We start from the raw sequence: 8,180 nt of genomic DNA, 5'->3' as shown, positions 1-8,180 counted from the left end.
TTCATGCCGACATGTAGTTATATAAGACTTCATCCAGAGAGACATTGTTCTTCAACGCTCGATGAGAAACAAGCATCATCTATAGATTTAGCAAACCTTTTGCTCAATACTTGAAATTCCAAAGCAGTGTTCTAAAGCTATTTTGCAACTTAAGATATTGAACCACCCATCATGGTTTGATTTCTCTACAGATCTGAACAAAACTCAAAGGGAGATCAGACATATGTCAATGCCTTCAAACATTTCACATATTCTAGATTTCTAACTTTCGTTCTTCTTCTAATATAGAGAATATATATTAGATTACTCAGGGCAACTTCAGTGCATTTCGTCTACGTATTTTACTATAGAAAGGAGTTCATCAACTACCAACAAAAGATCGATCTTGGATCATGCTTCAGAGATGCAAAACATAGTAAACACAACAATAACAGACTTTCGGTCTACCACAGGGATCATATCATGTTTCAACACTTGATCTTCTTATACTCATCAAATATATGCCTTCAAGATTGCTTCTAACTTTAGACTTTTTCCTTCAATTTAGGAGAACAACATTTTCAGATGATAATGCTTAACAAAGGTCAAAAGGTACTAAGATTAGACTAGAGATTTCTTTCCTCTGAGAAGTCATGTAAGCTTCTTACAATGTGTTTCATTAAGCATATAGCAGTCTCCTTTTTATGTACAGAAACATTCTTGGTATCATAGATTTATGTCACATAAATGTGCTTGGATTAATCGTCTATAGAGGTACCATTTCAAATGCCACTAGGATACAAATATGAGGCTTGATACAAACTTCATAGATCAAACACTTGACAATAACCATGGACTTGTAGGTTCAATCCAAAACTCTTTTTAAGAACATAATGAGCTCAGGCTTTGTTCCATGGATTCATAGCTTGGATTGTCACCATAGACCTAGATCAGAGAAGGGAAACATATGAACCTTGTTCCATAGATGGTTTAGAAAATTGTCAGTGAAATTTTGAGAGAGAGAAGAAGCTCGGGTTTCTTGCATCTCAGATGCCTATCATAAAGGAAAGTGTACAACTTGGTTTTCCTCTCCATAGCTCGGACTACTGAACATGCAGAGATGGACTAAGGCTTCTTAACCTTCAGATATCACTATATACTTATGCACAAAAAAAAAAATCGGCCTCGACCTTGTTATTTTTCTTAGAGATAAATAGGTTTGAACAAGAACAAAACTAGGCCTCAGTCATCATCCTTTAGATTGGATACTTGTCAAAAAATCAAATACAACAATACCATAGTGACTCTGAGCTCATGGATGTCACTTCGACATTATAACTTGAATTTTATAAGTAATGTAACCTGGATTCTTCTTCAATTTTGGATCACTGGACTTTCCATAGAGGCTCAGACTTGACATATTACCAAGATTAATTTTCATATTTGCGTAACAAAGCTACCACAAAAGTTTTAAATCACTTACCTCGAAAAATTTGGATGAATAGAGGAAAGTTGGATGCCTCTGCATAGGTCCGCGATTCATACTTCTTGTCATTTCACAGTTTAATGCACCTTAGACTTTGCACACCTTTCACGGGGATAAAATACCTCTAGTCCACAAGGTTTCCACAAAAAGATAAGTGCCTTAGGTCCACAGGTTTCCACATAAACTAGATGACCCCGGTCTATCAGAGGATAGTTGATTCGCCTTCTATTTGACCTTGATCACAAAGACAATTTTGCTCAAAGGTAACTCGGACCTCACCACAAGACAGATCCTAACCACCATACTTCAAATCATGCTTCAATTTTGAAATTTCTTTTGAACAAGCCCTGGTACAAAGAGCTCAGATGACAGACTTTTTGAGGCTCAAACTCTAGACTTAAAACTTCAGAGTAGGCTTGGCTAGGTGTTGACCAATGTTGCAATAATAGCGATCGGGATTAAATCAACAAGCATTTGGAAAAAGAAAAAATTGTAAAAAATAGGATAAACCGGGGAAAAAATGGCAAATATATATATATATATATATATATATATATATATATATATATATATATAATACAAAAAAATCACAATTTTTTCTAGGAGAAAAAGTTTCAACCAAAAAAAAAATTGTGATCAAATAGCGATCTTTTCAAAATGAAAAAATAGTCGATTTAATCGTTTCAGGGAAAAACTACCGATTTTTTCAAAAAAATCATGATTAAATTGCAATTTTTGCAACACTAGCGCTGACCTCTTATTTCGGCCTAATCACATAGGTCTGTAGTGTACCAAAACTCAGACCAATGACTTTGAATCAGAGTATCCCTCTAAGACTCTGCTTGTAGGCAAGCTTCAGATGGCAAGAAAAACTTGGACAAGGTTGAATCTCAATCCCAAAGGAGCTCGATGAATCCTAGCTCAGACAAGATGCAGCAGACCTTGGACTTTATCCATAGTAGCCTAAAGAGTTATTTATCCATTGCAATCTTCCTTGTAGACCTTCGCATAAGAGCAGCCACAAAGCTCGCATAAAGGAGCCACATAGCTCACATAACACAGATTTTTGATCCTCAATAACTCACATATCCATAGAGTAATGTGCCTTAGGAAATTCAGCGAAAATACAAAGCCATAGGAAATTTGAGCCCAGGATTTTGCATAAGCCTTAGATGATAATTCAAGGTGTCTTCTTCCCAAACTGCTCTTAAAATGGCTCTAATACCATGTTGAAATTGCCAAGGCAAACAAACTAAAACAATTTTCTTCAGCAAATAACTACTTCCAAGGTTTAATATGCATTAATAACATCCATACAGCGTTCAATATCAAGCAATTATACAAAAGAAAATTTCAACTATTAAACATGAGATAGCAATAAGGATAACCATGAAACAATGAGACGAGACAGAGAAATTTAGGCCTAAGGCCAGGGCAAAACCCACAAGAAGAAAACCCAAAAAATTTTCCTTATAAGCAAGAGAAAGAGAGTTTAAAGTTCATCAATACATCTAGAAACAAGAAATCAAAATAATCATCTGACCATAAACAAAAGCTAACAAGCCTCTCCTCTTTTCTTCTGAAATTCCAACCCCCCCTTTCTTCTTTCTTCTTCGCTAGAACAGAGATATCACATCACAAGTCGATGGTCAAATGAAGAGAAGTGATCTCATTTAACAAAAAATTTAAAATACAAACTGGAAAAGGACAATTACATAAGTACATTTACAATATGTTTGCATGTAAAGCATTCTGCTCAATTTAATCAAAAAGTCAACCTAAATTTGTTGATTTTTCTATGAATATAACATATTATATATTGTATATTTTCAATTAAAACTTCCAATGGATTAACTACTTTTGTATGGTCCACTTGGTCCACTCAACCAATAGTCATACATAACAACCATATTATAAATGTTTGAATGTTTCTCTAAGAATGTAAAGCATACCAACACATGAAATAAGATTTTTTTATCCGAACATTGAAATTGGACGAGTAAAAAAAATTACACACCTCACATCTAATTTACAAGAATTTATGAACAATCACTATTTATACATATTTTTTCAGATATGTATTTGTCTATGACAACCATTTTTTGAATAACACCTCATCTATGACATATTCCCAAAGTTGGAATTTATTTTATGACAAAACTTGTAATATGTCCTCTTGCATCAGCAGCTTGTCTTGTATATGTGTGATGAATGCATGTACTTTGTCTTGTATTACTAACAAATGAAAAGAAAACAAATGTTCTTTGACTTTTATTTATCATGTTTTTAAGCATTTTTCATTTTCACTACAAGATCTATTATGATTATGAAAAAGGTGGTACCTGCGCAATTTTCTTTATAACAAATTACTTTAATGTTTATATATGTGTGTGTGATTGTCAATACTTTTTACAATGAAACCTCATGAGAAGCCCAAGGGATGCTTTCCTACATTCAAGAATAGCATCTCTAGTAAACCTGTACAGGCAAGCTACTGTGTCTCATCCATGGGGATTTGAACAGATCTCTGTCATCACAACTAACCAAATGCCCAATAACATTGACAAACAAAACTCTAAATTCTTTGATGGTCATAGTTATAAAATAAATAATAGCAATTTTCATAAAATAACCATAACCATAATGATCAATGGTCAACCTTGCCATATAATACTAGATAGAGAAATAAAAAATTAATTAATTAAAAAAAAAAAAAAAATTATTGTTTTCCTTTCTTCCTCTACTCATTCTACATCTAAGACAAAACAATCTTAAAGCACATCATCCAATAATTTGATGGTTGTGATAACATTTTAAGTTATGGAAAATTACATTTGATTCTTTTCATCTCAACCAAAAAATATTATTTAAATTTTTATACTTGTAAATAACATTCAAACATTTTAATGTGTACATCCTCATATTAATATTGTGGTAATCATTATCTATCATAAAAAAATTAAAACTACTTCCTAAGAGATTATCCACCCTTCTGTTCTATAATTTTCCGTCTCTTATTTCACAAAATCTTTGCACACATATTAACATGGATTCCCATGCGATGATATATTGATCTTCATGTAAATCAATTCAAAAATATAGCAACTCATTGTACAGGATCTAGCAGTGCACTGCTTGATGTACCTGCATCACCTTGCAAGTGCCACATGTCATAACATTCAACTTTACATTATTGACTATAACTCGCAGTGTCTATAATCTTAGCATGGTTTTATGTGCAATGATATATTGGTCTTCCTGTAAATCAATTCAAAAAGGCAACTCATTCTGCAGGATCTGGCAGTGGACAGCATGATATACGTTGCCAAGTTGCATCACCTCGCAGGTGCCACATGTCATATCATCCAATTTTATATGTGGAATCTACTCATACAACTTATCAACATTATTGTGTAAAGCTGCCACACTAACTTATCAACATTGTCAATACACTTCAATTCGGTGCAACTTTTTAATATATTCAACAATATTTTATCTTTTCCCTTCTTATACCAATTGTGAAACTACATAGATTATTAACTTCCTAGGACTTGCATCTATCTTGAGACTGATTTTGAAGATAAATCAAGCTCACCCAGAGAGATTCTTCTTAAAAAATGTTTGAACCACCTCCCAAGAAACTGATAATATGGTTGGTTCAACATTACCAGTTTATTAGAGATGTAAGATCATTGCAGTCATTTCCTACCCAAATCTAGTACTTATTTATTGCTCATTCTGAACAGTTTCGCAGTTGAACCGTTCAACCTTTCGTCTAACTACCCATGCAACAGTGCAACAGAATTAGCTCTCATGTCTAGCTTATCTTTTTTAGACAATAAAATGAATTGAACATTGACTACCTACAAAATCCCAATGTTTGGCTCTGATATATAGCTTATCTTTCTTAATATAAAAAGACGAATTGAAAACTACTGACTGCCTACAGAATCCAGAATCGAAAATTTATCAATTTTAATTAGCCTCTCTAGTTGCTTTTAGCGTTTTCCCTACTTGAATCTTTTCATCTGCTCCACATAGACTAGATGGCAATTATAAGCTTATACATTACACTCACACTGCCAAACAGAAATAAACCATTTTAAAGAAGCCATGGCTTGTGAGGCATCTCCATCCAATCTGTCAATTCCCTGGCAGTAAATACTTTTTGTACAAGTGACCATTTTAAAACTATTTAAACAATTTATTACATATATCGCACTGCTAATAACCAGGCATTTTAATGGTTAATTTAGTTTGTTGTGCTAGTTTATATAATTGGAGGACGGAAACATAGGGCAATGGAAGGATGGAGCACTACGATGATGCAAGTGAAGTCCAGTAGGGGAGCTAAAGATCAAAGTTCTGATCCTTGGCCACCTTTGACACTGAAAATTATCTCCAGGTACAACTATTTATGCCATGGTGAGGATGGACACATAGGGCCAGGGAATGAGGAATTTCCGCAGGGATGGACATGCACAACAAAAACAGACAAAGTTCATGCTATTTTAGATGTATCTGAAGCAGATGCTGACTCTGAAACCATTGATTTTGTCCTCAGTTGCCTATGGTGACCTCAAAATCAGTGACGCAAAGGTCTCATCTTCACTGCAACACTGCAGGATAAAGTGAGGCTTGCTCTATTTGTCAAGAAGCTGCTAATGAGATTCAAAGTCGGGAAGAAATACCACGCTTTCACAAACAACAAAATGTCTATCAACAACAGCAACCTTGAGATGTAGTAATGGGATATGGGCTTGAAACATCTACATAAAAGTGATAAAATATTTTAAATCCAAAAAAACATTACTAATTACAAATAAACAAAGAGAGGACAAGGGACTGAAACACGCAACATCTAAGCTATAGCGTAGTGTTGCAACAAAATATTGGGCTGTGTTCAAGGAATTACAAAATCTGACCAAATGATTTCTTGTAGCTAGTAAATGTCTGTCCACGTTGAGATCTGGTGGAACACTTGTTAATGGAAAGCAAGGTTGTGCATGTCATTTTTGGGACAAAATATCAAAAATAACATTTTCTAGGTTTTCCTTTTTTCAAAGGTGGTAAAAACGAGAAAAGTATCCATCATCAATCAGCAGCACAGGATTGCAAATCATTGTACCAAACTACCAGCAGGTTTTTAAGTTGTCTAGTATCTACTGACAGCTTTCCACAAAAACCACCCCACAGCTTAATAACGGTATCTCTGTGGACAGCATCCGAGCACACTTCAGTCTGTGCCAGACTGCTTATAGCATAGTATTCAAAACCGGAACTGGTGACTGGACCAGTCCACTTATCAAACCGGGACTGGTCGGATCTCAATGAACCAGACTTTAAAAAATTACATGAAATAATCAGTTTTTAATGAAAAAGCCTTTTTTTAAGATTTAAAACCATAATTCCAAACCAATAGAGGCAAAATATGCAAAGTTTGTTCATCTTTATACCATGTAAAGGTGAATATATCAAATTGGCACCGAGTGCAATACATATCAACAACAAAATCCATAATCAATGAGGCTCTAAATGGCTTTTGGAGTCCAAAAAAAATGTTAAAAGCTATGGGGCCACTGGCCTCCTACAAGTCTAAATATCAGTGATCAACATGATCACTCCTCGTCATGATCAAAGTCATCACCACTACTAGACAAGGGATCATCAACATGGGCTCCATAAATAATCAAGCTTAGAGTTTGAGAACTCCTAAAACTCTTTTGCAACCTTAGTAGTAATGGGTAATAGCAAAAATGCCAAAAATAGACATAAAAATTACAAATCACTGATCAACATGATCACTCATGAAACTCATCATTGATTCAGCGATACTAGATATGGGATCATCAACAGAGATACATAAACATCATCTAGCTCAAAGTCTTCGGACTTGGATTGCTCAACCTTATGATATAAATTGAAAAATTTTAACATGCCTAACCAAGGATTTTGGTTTGAGTGAAGGGTGCATCTCCTCAACCTTATAATGTTGTAGAAAAAGCTTAGCATGCCTAACCAGTTATTTTCCTTTGAGTGAAGGGTACAATCTTGTTAAGGCCATGGTAGAGGAGTTCAACCATCAATACCACCAACATCAACAAAGTTTAAAAATCAATGCCACCAACATCAAGGTTCTTAAAGGGCTTCATGCTCTTGATCAAATGCCAATCTCATACCCCCCCGCACGATAGAATCATATGGAAACATTGCAAACCCCCAAAACCATGAAATCCTGAAAACCATTAGGTCTGTTGAATTTTCAGTGAAATCTAGAATTCTAGTTTCTCAATATGAAATCCAGTGAGGTCAAAACCACTCTCAAAGACTCAAACATCCTGAGTCATGGTAATGTTAAAAATTTAAGTAAAAGGATGAAAATGAATAATAAAAGAAATGTCACTTTTACTTAAGAATTTAACATTACCATTGATTGTCACCATTGCTAGGGTTGAGATGTGAGAGGCAAATGATAGGGGACACATGTTTTTCTTGGACAGGTTGTTTTTGAGGGAAATAACCCCAAATTTCCCTCAAAATGGCTTCAAAACTCACAAAACTGCATTTTGTGGGATCTGTGGCTGGCCTGGCAATAAATTGGTCAGTTCATGACAAAACCGGCCAGTTTATGGGAAAACAAGTCGGTTTTGTTATAAATCAGCCAATTTATGACCAATCATACCAAAAAACCAGTGGAGTTGCTCAGATAAACGAG

This window comes from Pinus tabuliformis, chromosome Q (genome assembly GCF_031772625.1).
Source record: "Pinus tabuliformis cultivar Carrire ecotype Pingquan chromosome Q, CPIR1, whole genome shotgun sequence".
Taxonomy (NCBI): domain Eukaryota; kingdom Viridiplantae; phylum Streptophyta; class Pinopsida; order Pinales; family Pinaceae; genus Pinus; species Pinus tabuliformis.
Note: the sequence above shows the minus strand (reverse complement) of the source record.